Genomic DNA, 15,322 nt, shown 5'->3' with positions numbered 1-15,322 from the left:
AGCAGTTCAGTTACACTGCCTGACCATCAGTTTCCTCATCTGTTGAGATGAACCTCATCTATTTGCATACAACCTATTTTATTAAGTTGTTATGAAATTAAGTGATACAATGCATGTGACATATTTAGAAGCCTGAGAGTCATCAAGTTCAATGAATATTAGCTAAAATCATGATTTAATGTCTTTCCCTGACTGGTGATGAATAGAGTAACACATTCTTACTCTTAACTTTTTTTTTAACTAAACTCTCTGAAGATCATCTCTTTCCGTTAATGCACTCTTTCTTCAGTTAGGATGCCTCACACTATTAGGTTTCAGGTTAATATATTTGACTACACGAATGTTTGATTGTCCCACAACTTTGATCTGTTTGCATAATCATGTATCTGACGATGAGATCTGAGTCACCCCAGTTCAGCCTGGGTGCTGTCAGCCATGTGCGTTCAGCCAGTCTGTTGGGGGCAGTCATGGATAGCATGAAGCCATTCCATTCTGGCAAGTTCATCATGAGTTGATGGTTGAGAAAAGTGAGTCCTGCAATATAAGGCATGCGTGGAAATGCCTTCTTTTGCAATGTCCATTTAATTCTCCCCTGTTCACTGCTCCAGTAGCTGGGGATTAGATGAATTCCATATATCTGCATTAGTTTCAGCTAGACTAAGTTTCATTTCCTCATTTTCTAGTTCTCAGAAGGATGCTTACCCCTACTCTCCTGTACTAAGTAGAATCACCATGTGGAAGTGTGGTTACGCTAGTATGGCTACAATTGGCTAGTTGTTTACCAAGTTATTTCCTTTTTCCTCGTAGACACATAACTAAATATTTATCAGTCTTCCTGTCACTTAGATATGGTCATATGACTGAGTTTCAGCCAATGGAATCAGGTAGAAGTATTGTAAGTTATTTCCAGGCTTGTCTAAGGAAACCTCCGATCCTCTAAATCCTCTTCCCTCACCTGCTGACCTAATGCACTAGATTCAGCGAAGCCACTGGATTGTAAGAGGCTTGGATCCTGGGTCACTGCTCAGAGAAGAGCTGCCCAAGAGAATGCCTGACTAGGAACAGCTAAAATAGACCCTTGCATTTGTGAAAACCAACCTCCAATTGGGATTAGTCACTGAGATGTAGGATTTTTCTTTCATCAGTTAGCTTGTCCTGATTTTTCAAGTAAGAAGGAGGAACTCCCAATATCCACTGTGAACATCGGGCAAGTTGTATTTTTGGTCTCTGACATTTTAATTTTTAAAAAATAAAATATGCTTTTAAAAATAAAGTTATACAAGTAAGTCTTTATATATTTATTCTAGAAAAATTAAAAACAAGGAAAAAATTAAAGTAAGCCATAATTATACAATATATTCTTTTGGACTATGTATATCTAGATACATTTTCTAGAGTAAAATGAGCTCATCTGCTTTTGGCATTTTATAACTTTTTCCATTACTTAACATGTATTTATTTATTTATTTTTAGACAGAGTCTCCCTCTGTTGCCCGGGCTGGAGTGCAGTGGAGTCATCATAGCTCACTGTATCCTTGAACTCCTGGACTCAAGTGATCCTCCTGTCTCAGCCTTCTGAGTAGCTAGGACTACAAAGTACATGCCATCATGCCTGACTAATTTTTTATTTTTGTTTTTTGTAGAGATGTGGTTTTGCTGTTTTATCCAGGCTAATCTCAAACTCCTGGCTTCAAGTGATCCTCCCACCTCAGTCTTCCAAACTGCTGGGATTGCAGACACGAGCCACTGTGCCTGGCCCTTATTTAACATTTAATGTAAACATTTTTTCACCTGTATTATCATTTAAATGGGATATACTTCCATCTATCTAATGCACTGTTATTGAATATTAAGATTTTTCTCAATTTTTTCCCACACAATAAATACTTCTATGAATTTCCCTATATATTAGTCTTTACTTCCATCTTTATTCTCTTAAGATAAATTTATTGAAGTGGAATAACTAATTTGACATTTTATTCTTTTTTTTTTTTTTTTTTTGAGATGGAGTCTCACTTTGTCGCCAGGCTGGAGTGCAGTGGTGCGATCTCAGCTCACTGCAACCTCCGCCTCCTGGGTTCAAGCGATTCTCCTGTCTCAGCCTCCCGAGTAGCTGGGACTACAGGCGTGAGCCACCACACCCAGCTAATTTTTGTATTTTTAGCAGAGACGGGGTTTCACCATGTTGACCAGGATGGTCTCGATCTCTCGACTTCATGATATGCCCACCTCAACCTCCCAAAGTGCTGGGATTACAGGCGTGAGCCACCACACCTGGCCTGACATTTTATTCTTATAACTGGTGCAGGGTTGCCTGGTTCCATTGGCCTTGACCAAAACAACAGCCATCTTTCAATTTCATAGATTGTGAGTGAGCCTGAGGAAGGACTTGCCAACATTTGTCATTATATGACAGGCAGTTGAAGAATAAAACGTTGGGCCTCATAACTGGAATCACAATCTCTTGAAATAAAAGTTTCTTCCAAAGTTTGTTACAACTGAAATTCCTTAGACAGTGAGATGTAAGCCCATCCTGGGGCAGACAGGCCCATTGCTGTTCTTCCACACTTTTCCGTGTCTGAGGTCTTCAGGGCAGGATGTGGTTACACACTGAGATACAGATTAACCTAAGTGTTGCACTTAACATTCTGTAGAAATCATTCTGGTAAAGAGGTCTTTTATTTTCAGGTTTAAGTGAGTAATTATTTGGTTTAAAAAAAAAAAAAGCCTCCTAAAAATTTGGTTATTTCGACTAACACCAGAATTAGATAAGAATATGAAGGATCAGGTACGATTTTATTTATTTATGATGAACTCATAGAATGCATACCGCAAGTTTTGCTCTTTGAAGATTTTAAAATCTTAGTAGACTGGTAGATTTCATATATCAGCTATCTCAGGGCAAACAAGGCAGTAGTTTACATTTTTTCATTTGGAAAACAACTCTCTACTCTCATGGTAGCACCTTTTGGCCTCACTGACATTGTGCAACCGTGCAGGCCACACACAGTTGCCGAGACCCTTATCTTCTATCGGCAATGTATGTGGTATTGAGTGTGATTAGACCAGCCCAAGTCATGAATGACTGTGTCTGCCATTGTCAAACGGTCCTCTTTGGATGGTGAATAACCTGTGATTAATGCCTTTCAACAGCTAGCTTCTAAGATGAAGAACAGTGCAAATGGTTGAAGGCACAGGTAATACAATTATGAACTGATTTATTGGCATCTGCAAGAGATACTTTTGGAAATACCGTGGCTAAGAACGTGCTGCTCTAAACACTTTTATCAGGATTACACATAAATATTTTCAAAATATTTTATATGGTAATGATTTTAGTTTAAGCCATTTGGGTGGAGGGATACAGTCTGAAGACAGGTCATTTAAGTACTTCATGGGGTCCAGTTTCATAAAGTGCTTGTACTATCAAAAGGGTAACAAAATGACTGGGTCATTTGTTTGATAAAGTTGCACTCCCTCCACATCAGTTCCAGTTGTGTAACTACCAAAATAAAGTGTGAGAAGATGATTATGTCTCATCAATATCTTCTCTAGGAGATCTCTTAGTGGCCACATAGAAAGTATTACTCTTGGTAGGAAAAATACGTAATTTGTTTGTTCATTTAAAACAGCAATCTACTTTCTAACAGCTGAAAGCCAAATCGATTTATTTATGTATCTTCGGAGTGTGATGAATTTTTTTTTTTTTTTTTTTTTTTGAGACCAAGTTGCCCAGACTGGAGTGCAGTGGCCGGACCTCAGCTCACTGCAAGCTCCGCCTCCCGGGTTTATGCCATTCTCCTGCCTCAGCCTCCCAAGTAGCTGGGACTACAGGTGCCCGCCACCTCGCCCGGCTAGTTTTTTATATTTTTTAGCAGAGACGGGGTTTCACCATGTTAGCCAGGATGGTCTCTATCTCCTGACCTCGTGATCCGCCCGTCTCGGCCTCCCAAAGTGCTGGGATTACAGGCTTGAGCCACCGCGCCCAGCCAGGAGTGTGATGTATTAAAAAGAACTTAACTGCAAGGTTTTTATTTTGGACTTTGCCCAATGAAAATGATGTCACTGTTTCCATGTTGAATTATTTATTGGATCTTGACAATAGTAACAGGCAGCTTTTCCCCTAAAAATTGGTAGCTGTGTTCATGACACTTTGCTGTTACTGCATGAAAAGATGTTCTAATGGTCCTGAGAGTCTTCATCATTGGGATTGTATGTTTCAAAACAGAATCTTACCTCAATCCTTCCTGATCAATGAACATCTTTCTCAGAATCTTTGAAGCGCCTGGCACTGAGCTGGCCCTCAATGTTGGTTCCTTTTCTCCTGCTAAGGAGACGATACCTCTATGATAAACCATGCACGTCTAGTATACTTTGTAAGCTTAGGATTGTAAGACAAGGCTTAGTAGGCTGTAGGGCTTTTCAGAATGGGGATGGCAGAAACCCAATGGGACAGATTCATGGCCCATACCCCTAACAGTGTGATTCTAGCATGGTTTTTTTTTTTTTTTTCCTTTCAATCAGATTGTGTGACCAATGTCCTAAAATTGGTGTTTTGCTCTTTGTAGAAAACAGTTATTTTTACCGATTAATTTATAATTTTATGCCAGCCACTCTAGCACTGGAATGCCTGGAGCATGTGAGATTCTACAAAGCTCCCTATGTGATCCTGGTATTTGCTTCCCTCCATCACTTGAGAACTTGATATTCACTCAGAAGAGGTCAGTCACAACAGGGCATTGGGAAACATTTTCCTCCCATAGATTGGTGGATTAGTCCCTTGTGATGTTGCTATGAAGAACTACCCAAGACTGGGTAACTTATAAAGAAAAGAGGTTGAATTGACTCACAGTTCCACATGGCTGGAGAGGCCTCAGTAAACTTACAATCATGGTGGAAGGCATCTCTTCACAGGGCGAGAGGAGAGAGAATGAGTGCAAGCAGGGGAAATGCCAGATGCTTATGAAACCATCAAATCTTGTAAGAGTCACTCACTACTACGAGAACAGCGTGGGGGAAACCATCCCCATGATCTAATTACCTCCACCTCGTCCCACCCTTGACATGTCGGGATTATTACAATTCAAAGTGAGATCTGGGTGGAGACACAGAGCCAGACCGTATCAACTGGCTAGATGAAATCAAGCTGGAGGTCACCTAATTCTATATAGCCACAGTTTTGCAACTCCACCATACAGTGCATATGAAGTATTATTTTAGCTAATTCTGGGTCCCTAGTCTTTCAGAGGCACAGGTTTTCATCTGCATTAATACATTAGTTATATACTCTGTGAGTGACCCTTTTGTAGTGTCAGAGAGTAAACATTGAGGCTTCTCAGAGAAAGGGCTGGTTGAGTGAAACATCCTTTGACTTGGGACCTTCGTACTCCATACCCTGTGGTTGGATGGGGAAGGGGAGAGTTAAACATGACAGCTGTCAGCTGTGAGGGTGCAGCTGCTACACAAGTCTGTTGCCATTCTAGGAATGAGGGCTTCTGAGGCATTTTGGGGCTTATGACTCCTCCTTAATTTGTCACTAATTCCTCTCTAAGAGCCAGAGTAACACTCTGTATCCCTATTACACCCATCAATCCTTTGGCTCTTCCTCTTTCATGCACACACATGCAGACACTCATTATACCTGTGAACTGATGATGGTACATTGTCATTTTACTATTCTCATTGTTGATTCGTCTTTCAGTCCATTGATTCTTTGATCATTCACTGATTTGTTCATTCAGACATTCATTTACTTATTCATTCCTTTGTAGACTGATGCTGAAAAGATTTATACACAACAGTGACTCAATCCTAGCACAAAATGCATTGGACAGCCTCCTGTGTTTTCTCTCTATGCCACTTCATTTTCAGTGTCTGTGTTATACTGTTCTTGCATTACTACAAAGAAATATCTGAGACTGGATGATTTATAAGAAAAGAGGTTTATTTGGCTCATGGTTCTGCAGGCTGTACAGGAAGCATAACAGCATCTGCTTCTGGGTAGGCCTCAGGGAACTTTCATTCATGGCAAAAGGTGAAGCAGGAGCAGGCACTTTGCATGGCACAAGCAGGAGCAAGAAAGAGAGAGTGTGTTGGGAGGGGAGTTCCACACACTTTTAAATGACTGTATCTTCCAAGAACTCACCATCGTGAAGGCAGCACCAAGCCATGGGAGATCCACCTCCATGATGCAAACACCTTTCACCAGGCCCAACTTCCAGCATTGGGGATTACAACTCAACATGAGATTTGGGTGGGGACAGATGTCTAAACTACATTTGTGTCTTTGCAACTGAGACCTCTATTAGAGCTGATTCCTTCTCTTCCATATTCTTTTCCTCCCGTCCTCCCTCCCACTTTGATGTCCCTGATAGGCTGTGTTCAAGGAGACTTCACCAGCATAGGAGGTCAGGGCTGGCTGCCCGGAAAGACCTCTGTGGGTGGGTGACAGGTGCCAGGTGATACCGGGGAGCAAAAGAAGTTGACTAAAGATCAGTTGCTGAGCATACTGTAAATATTTAGAATCTCAACCCAGAGAGTTTTCCAAATTTTCTTTACCTCTCTAATAGTAACTCTGTGATACCACCTATGAGGCTACTCCAGGAGCAGCACATGGGAAGAGAATGTTCCAGAGCCCAAGGATTACAGCATGCCTGGCACTGTGATCACGCTGGGGCCACAGAAGCATTCAAGGATCCCACAGTACACTGACCAGCACACTGACCATTGTTAATCCACTGCCTTTTTTGTCCTGTCTGGAACCTGGTTCTTTATGTTCCTCTTCCCACAGAACAGTCTTTCAGTTCCAGCTCAGCTACAGCCAACCCTCATAGAGATCCTTAAGCAAAGACTACTTTGCTTCTGAAGTCTCAGTCTTCTTTCCCATGCCCCATTTCTTGCATCTGGGTTTTGGTCTTTGAGCCTATTCCCATTAACCTGGAAGGTGTCCCCATATCCTATTTGAATAGGAGCCTCCCTTTGCCTTGCCAGTTTCGCTCCCAGGGACCAGACCCACAACTATTGATACGGGAGAGCTGGGAAGGGAAGAGCATGGTCCCTTTAAATGATGCAGAACCAGGGAAGGTAAGTGCTGGGTAGAGGAGGGCATGGTCCCTGGCTCGGGCTCTACCCCCACGGACATAGATGAGGACAGGCACTTCTGCCTTTGCACCCAAATGTTAAATTTTCCAAGACCACCCTGGCTCGCCACACCTCCACCCTGGATCAATAAAAACCTGAGACCCTAGCAAGGCAGAGAGAGAAGCTGCTGGATGGCAAGAGCAACACATCAGCAGAAGAAGACACAAGCAGCTGGATGGCAGGAGGAGGTCGGGACATCAACGGGAGCACGCTAGTGGAAGAGCACACCGACAGAGGTCTGCAGGCCATCAACCAGCAGAACAACTCGGAGTTTGGCCGGACAGTCAGAGGAGAGCCCGGTCTGCTGAGCGGCTGGATTCCAGAGGAAAACCACCTCCCTTCCGGTTCCCCCATCTGCTGAGAGAGCTACTTCCACTCAATAAAACTTTGCACCCATTCTCCAAGCCCAGGTGTGATCCAATTCTTCCGGTACACCAAGGCAAGAACCCAGGATACAGAAAGCCCTCTGTCCTTGTGACAAGATGGAGGGTCTAATTGAGCTGGTTAACACAAGCCACCTATAGACAGCAAAACTAAAAGTGTACCCTGTAACACATGCCCACTGGGGCTTCAGGAGCGGTAAACATACCCCCCTAGACACTGCCGTGAGATTGGAGCCCCACAGACTCCCCGTCTGTCTGCTCCCCTAGAGGTTTGAGCAGTGGAGCACTGAAGAAGTGAGCCACACCTCCGTTCGCACGCCCTGCGAGTGGGACAAGGGAACTTTTCCTGTTCCGCTATCTCCACTCTTTTTTTTTTTTTTGAAATGGAGTCTTGCTCTGTCGCTCAGGCTAGGGTGCAAATTCTCTCCAAGTGAAATGTTTTTAAAAGCAAAAGACAAAATGTTGTCTAGTTTTACTATTTCCCAATTTTACGTTCTAGAACGTGACTGTTAAAGTATCCTTAGGGCATATGCTCTGCAGCTCCCCTTTATGCCAAACTTCCTTATAATGTGATTATTCCGTATTATTATTTAAATCATTTTTATGTGTCTTCAAAGGACCTACTTAGTAGCAGGATATCATAGAGAAAAGAGCACAGGGTTGGGTCGTGGTCCCTGTCTCCCTAAAATGTACTAGCTATTTAAACCATGCAAAACCCTGACCTTTGTGGGGTGCAGTTTTCCCATCTGGGACATAGGAATAGCATTTCTCTACCTGCCTTATAAGGTTGTGAAGATCAAAAGATAAAGCCTTTTATGAACTTAAAGCATTATGCTAATGTCAGATATGGCTGTTAGAGTACAATAGTGTTAAAGATATATAAAGTTGGTTTCTTCGACACTTTTCTTCATCACCAAAGATATTTATTTATTTGTAAACCTTCCTGAAAATCACCGGTGTATTATCATTTTATTACAAACCAGTTTGTGGAATAGGTTGAAAAGCATTATTGTTTTCATTTTATGGATGAGAAAACAGAGGCTAAGAAAAGACAAGTATGGGATTTTACCTAAGACACTGCTGATAAACTGTAGAACAAGGGTGAGAAGCCAGTTCTGCTTCTTTGGGCTACGCTTCTTTTGTTCTCTTCATTTGGGGTCTCTCTCTAACCAGCTTTAACCCTCGTGCTGTCCCTTTGTCTAATCGCCTCTGTGCCAGGGGCAAAAACTGAAGCAAGCCCTTGGGTGCCAGGCAGGAAAGTGAGGAGCTGAACACTAGTGGATGGGTGGAGGGCCAGGCTGTGCAGAGCAGTGGGTCCAGGGGAATTGCAGGGTGAGAGCAAAGTTCAGGGACCAAGCCAGAGATCAGTTACCAAAAGAATTAAAAAATTCTGAGTGGGTAAATACGACAGGCAAGAACAGTATAAACAGATCAGAATCCAGGCAATTGCAGTTGACCAGCTGTAACACATGGGAGCCAGGCTTAGGCACACAGTGGTCTGGATCAATTTTCTGAGAAGGGTTCTGTTTGCATCCCTTTGAAGTTCCAGGCCTTGCTCTGAGGATGTGCCACAGCATGCATCAACACAGACTTATTGAGGTTTTATTGCGAACCATGAGATGAATTAGGTGCAAGAGATGCAATTATGAATAGGCACGTATAAGGTTCATGTTCAGAAGCACTTAGACTAGTGCAAGGTTTTCCACCTGGGCACTAGTGACATTTTGATGAGGAGACTGTCCTGAGTACTGGCGGATGTTTAGAATAGGCCTCTACCCACTAGATACTACTTCCACCTCTCCAGTTGTGACAACCAAAAATGTCTCCAGGGATTGCCAAATGTCCCCAAGGTGTGGGGGCACAGGAAAGGACAGATGACCCAATGTTAGGAATCACTGGTCTAGTGTTAATAATGATTAACAATTACTGAGCATTTACGAGGTGCCAGGCACAGAGTTTGACACAAGCAGCCAAAAGACTGATGATGGAAACTCTTAGCAGGCCCTACTTAAACATTTCACCAGATTCTCCAGGGCGCTCCATTTCCTCCACAACCCTAGCGACCAACTCCAATGGCATGTGGACCATTTGCAGCCAAGCGCTCTGGTTTGCCTGGGTGCTTCTGCTCAACATAACACAAGTTGAGTATGTTGAGTCATATGCTTATGAGAATTGTATTTGTTCCCAAATGCTTTGAGCCTATTGTACTTCTTAGAGTTGTACAATTTAATTAAAGAGTACATAAACTTATTAAACATAAGTGTGAAGAGTTGTTCCTGAGAAAATTAAGTGCAACGCTTTGGAAAGATATAATTTAAAAAAACTTTCTGTTCAATTAAATCTGAATAAGAGCAACTGTAAAAAGGCAGAAAAAATTATAAAAATCTAGAAGATGTAAGGTCTTGTTACACTTTATCATTATTTTTAGAGACAGGGTCTCACTCTGTCACCCAGGCTGGAGTGCAGTGACATGATCATAGCTTACTGCAGCCTCAACCTCCTGGGTTCAAGCAATCCTCCCACCTCAGCCTCCTGAGTAACTGGAACTACAGGCATGCACCATCCTACGCAGCTTTGTTACACTTTAATGAATACCAAACAGGACAGACATGGTGGTGAATGCCTATTGTAGTAGTTCCAGCTACTCGGGAGGCAGAAGCAGGAGGATCGCTTGAGCCTGGGAGTTTAAAACCAGCCTGAGCAACTTCATCTCTAAAAAAATAAAAAATTAAAAAATAAAGAATCGCAAACTGAAAATTGTCACCAATGTACTATTAATCTAAATTAAGTAAGAGGCAAAGTGTGAAGTACAGTGAGCGGATCATTCTCAAAGAAAAGATCTATGCCCTACATAAGGATGTATAAATAAGTGAATATTTTTGTATGTTTTAAGTTGAAAGAAAATGTTTAACGTATGTATGGTATTTAATGATTATTTTTATCAGCCAACTACCTGTCTTCCCAGTTGCTTTAGATGAGTAGGATTCTCTTGTATTGTCCTTGTCTTTGAGATGAAAAGTTGAAAGACAGGGAACTTGCTGGGTGCTTACTGGAAATGGTGCAGGCCTCAGGCTATTTGAACAATTGAATTCAAAACATGGATATCAGACCAAATCGCTTAATGTATATCAACAATATGAATGACAAAATTAAAGAAGAAGGATTGAAGACATTCCCATGTGTCCTGTTTTCTCAGTTTGGCCATGTGGTAAATATTGTGGCTCTAAAGACCATGAAGATGAGTGGGAGACACTGGGCTCATCCACAAATGCCTTGAGACAGTTACAAGGATTTCCATTGTGTGACAAACCAATGCAAATCCAGTATGCAAAAACAGATTCTGATATTATTTCTAAAATGTGTGGCACTTTTGCTGACAAAAGAAAAGAAAAAAGCCCAAACTGTGGAACAGACAGCAACAACTGCAAACAGAAAGCCTGGTCAGGAAACACTGAATTAAGCTGATACCCAAGGAAATTCAACACCAAGTCCTCAGGTTCTTACTACCCTCCGAATTCTGTTTCATTTTTAAGTTAATTTACCAGCAGAGACTCATGAGATGATGTTATCTGTGCTATTTAATCGGTTCCCTGGTTTCAAGAAAGTACGTTTGGTACCTGCGAAGCATGGTATTGCTCTGGTTGAATTTGAAAATGATAAGTAGGCTGGAGCTGTCAGGGCATCTTTACAAGGATTTAAGGTCACTTTGTCCTACGCCATGAAAATCACCTATATCAAGAAGTAATACTTGGGATAGTCATCATTAAAAGACTCAATATTATTTATAGTGTTTGTTTTAGTAACATTTGGTCAGGTCATTCTAATAGTTAGGGATGGGGAAAGTCAAAGTGAAAAAAAACAGAGAAGTGACTTAACTAGGTAACATCTAGGACAGGGTGACCCAGGAATGAAGTCTGTGTGCCTGGCTGTGGTTCAAGCTCTGGACCACAATGTGATGCACAGACAACCCCCTCCCCCAACCCTGCAATGATGCTCTCGATCACGCTAAAATTAAAAATGGCTGTTCAAAGCCATCATGAACAAAGTTATTAGATGGCAAATTAGGAGATGACTGCAACGTCTAAAAACAACCAGAGATCATACAAAATTGAAAAAGAAGAATTGAAGATATTCATCCACATCCTGTTTTCTCAGTTTGGCCATGTGGTAGCTACTGTGGCTCTTGTATCTAGAATATACAAAGAATTCCTAAAACTGAAACGAAAAAGAAAGGAATGCAAACACAAAAATGACTAAAGTGCATAGTAGGCAATTCCTTTGACAGAAAAAGAATCCCTAAAGACTAATATGTATAAGAAGTGATTAATAATTTTAGTAATCGAAGAAAAGGAATTTGAAACAACAAAGAGATACCACTCTATGGCTCTTAGGCGGGCATAGGTTAGCAGCATAATGCCATGAATAGGCACAGATGCAAAGATGCGGGAACCCATGCACTGCTGGTGAGAATCCAGGTGTGAGCAGCCACTCCAGGGGCAACCTGGCCCCACCCTACGACCCAGCAATTTCCCTGCTAGGTGTACATCTCCAAGAAACCTTTATACATCCTCCTTAGGGGATATGTACAAGGATGTTTGGTACAGCATTAGGGTTAGCATGGGTCGTCTAAGAAACAGATGGCAATAAGCAGATTAAACCAATTAAACATACAAAAATTTTCTTAGAGGGAATACCTTTGAGAGAAAATAGGGAGGGATAGGAGAACTCATACCACAATGAAATCTGACCGCAAATGAAGGAGAGGGAAAGAAGGTTGGTGGAAGCATCCTAAGAACCTGGTGGAAGGTTCTCCAAATCCACCAGGAAGTCCTCAAGCCCTAATCAGCCATGGGAAGAGTCCCTGTCTCCCAGGAATGAGCCTGTCTTAGTCACCCTGCTGTGCTCAGTCACTGGCTAGGAGCAGTCCACAGGAAGCATGGCCTCAGGTAAAACCCAGAGCTAGCTTTCAGAGCTCAGAGCTGAGCCTTAGGTCAATTACACTCCTGCAGTTGGAGGTCTATGAGGCATAGTCTCATGGGTTCCACATGTTATTTGGAGTAACAGGGACAGGAAGGCAACGTGTATGCCAATCACAGAGACTGTGGATAGGTAATGTGCAGTAGACACCACCAGTGAGCAGTTAGAAGCAAAGAAGTAGATGTATACCTAACAGCATAGATGGGTCTTTAAAACAAAGTATAGAGTGAAAAAGGAAGAAACAGAATGGGATATCCAATATAATAATATTTCCAAAATGTGAGATACATATACATGCATACAAAATGGTAACACTCAATATTCAAGCCTACACATGTAAACAAAAAGACTCCCACTGTGCTCATTAGAATGGTTGCTAAGGTGGAATATGGGGGTAAAAAGGACTAAATAAAGGAATATACGAAAAAAGGACTTGAACTGAGCCTGAGTAACTCAATCTAATGACTCTGAGGGTCTAAATAAACAAATCAACATAGTGCTCACCTCATGCTTCCCCCATAGTCATGACACAGAAGCAGCCTCTCTGGAATTCTTTAATAGCAGCAACTATAAAAGCAGTCTTCTGTTGTAAAAACAGCAGCTCTTTGCACAGAAGTGTCTACGCTATCCCTGGTGGTTTAAATTCAGCTGGCCCTATCAATGCCTCACTTTGAAGCAGCGCAGACCCAGCCACAGCAGCAGCACAAAACAAAAAATAATCACAAACTGAAAATTGTCACCAATGTACTATTAATCTAAATTAAGTAAGAGACAAAGTGTGAAGTACAGTGAGCGGATCATTCCCAAAGAAAAGATCTATGCCCTACATAAGGATGTATAAATAAGTGAATATTTATACCTAGGTCAGGAGGGTCTGACCTAGGAACTGCCTCAAGCTGCCTGCCCACCTGCTCTCTGTCTCAGCTTCTGCCTTCCAGCTAATGTCTGGGTTCTCCATTCCTGCCCTGGTCCCCTAGTTCTATTGTTTGTTTTTGTAATGGCTTTATTGAAATATAATTCACATGCCATACAATTCACACATTTAAAGTGTGCAATTCAATAGCTTTTCCTATAATTGTGTAGCCACAATTTCAGAATATTTTCATCACCCTCAAAAGAAACACTGTACTCCTTATCCATCGACCTCTAGTCCCTTCATGCCTCCCCCACTCCCAGCACCAGGCAATCACTAATCTACTTTTTGTTTCTATAGATTTGCCTATTCTGGACATTTCATAGAAATGGAATCATACAATAAGTGGTTCTTTGTGACAGGCTTCTTTCATGTAGCCTAATGTTTTTAAGATTTATCATCTTGTAATATGTATTCTTTTTAGGGTCGAATATTCCATTGTAGCGATGTATCTTTTTCTCTTTCTTAAAGACAAGGTCTCACTGTTACCCAGGCTGGAGTGTAGTGATGTGATCATGGCTCCCAGTAGCCTCAACCTCTCAACCTCCCAGACTCAAGCAATACTCCCACCTTAGCCTCTTTAGTAGCTGGGACCACAGGTGTGTGCCACCACACTTAGCTAATTTTTTAATCTTTTTTTTAAGAAACGGGGTCTCACTATATTGCCAAGGCTGGTCACAAACTCCTGTATTCAAGCAATCCTCCTTTCCAAAGTGTTGGGATTACAAGTGTGAGTCACAGATCCGTATTTTGTTCATCCATTCTTTAGTTGATGGACATTTGGGTTGTTTTGGCGACTATGAATAATGCTGCTATGAAATTTGTATATATGTTTTTGTGTAGACATATGTTTTCATTTCTTTTGGGTGTATAGCTAGGAGTGGAATTGCCAGGTTGTGTACTAACTCTACTTTTAACCTTTTGAGAAACTATCAGACTGTTTTCCAAAGCAGCTGGATCATTTTGCATTCCCACCAGCAGTGCATCAGGGTTCCAATTATTCCATATCTTCATCTACTCTTGCTATCATCTGTCCTTTTGATTAGGATCCTTCAGTTTTTGCCATTAGCTCCCAGCTCCTCCTGAACTCGCTGACCTTAGCCGACCTGCACGCACTTGGCATCTTCCTTGGCTTCAGCGCTCTTTGGGATTCCCTGTGAAAGGCATCTTTTACCACACTAGCAGAATTAGCCCTTGGCTTCCTCCACTAGAAAATAGGGGTTGCAGATAATGGGGTTCTCAGATTCTACCCCCAAAATAAAAGAATAGAAAAAGGGGAAAGCTGAATGTAGCTGACAGCTACCTTAGCCCTTGTGGTAGTTAATTTTATATATCAGCTTGACAGAAGGGATGCCCAGTTAGGAGGTAAAACATTATTTTTGGGTGTGTCTATAAGGAGTTTCCAGAAGAGACTGGCATTTGAGTCTGTAGACTGAGTAAAGGCTCACCCTTTCCAACATGGACAGCCATCATCCAATACACTGAGGGCCAAATGGAACAAAAAGGCAGAGAAAGGGTGAATTATCTCTCTTTTCTGCAGCTGGAACATCTATCTTCTACTGCCTGCAAACATTGTAGCTCCTGGTTCTCAGGTCTTTATACTTGGTCTGAGTTGCATCACTGGTTTTTCTGTATCTCCAGCTCCCAGACAGCAGATCATGGTACTTCTTGACCTCCATAATTGCATAAGCCAATTCCCATAATAAATCTCATCTTTATCTCTATTATCTATCTATCTATGTATCTCCTCTTGGTTCTATTTTTATGGAGAACTCTGATTAATAGAGCCCTTTTCTTTTTCTTCTGCTCTAGTTGCTAGAATGACAAGCTGAGGAATCCAGGACGGTCTGACCTAGGGACAGCAGCAATTCTGGAATTCCAACCTGACAGTGACAAGAATGACAGCACA

At 41.8% G+C, this 15,322-nt stretch overlaps 1 pseudogene; it reads left to right on the top strand.

The window, feature by feature from the left end:
• The first annotated feature begins 6,035 nt into the window (after nt 1-6,035).
• On the top strand, nt 6,036-13,902 carry LOC110743465 (annotated as a pseudogene).
• The last annotated feature ends 1,420 nt before the right edge of the window (nt 13,903-15,322 follow it).

The sequence above is a fragment of the Papio anubis genome, chromosome 5, assembly GCF_008728515.1.
Source record: "Papio anubis isolate 15944 chromosome 5, Panubis1.0, whole genome shotgun sequence".
Classification (NCBI taxonomy): domain Eukaryota; kingdom Metazoa; phylum Chordata; class Mammalia; order Primates; family Cercopithecidae; genus Papio; species Papio anubis.
This window is presented reverse-complemented; position numbering and strand designations above follow the sequence as displayed.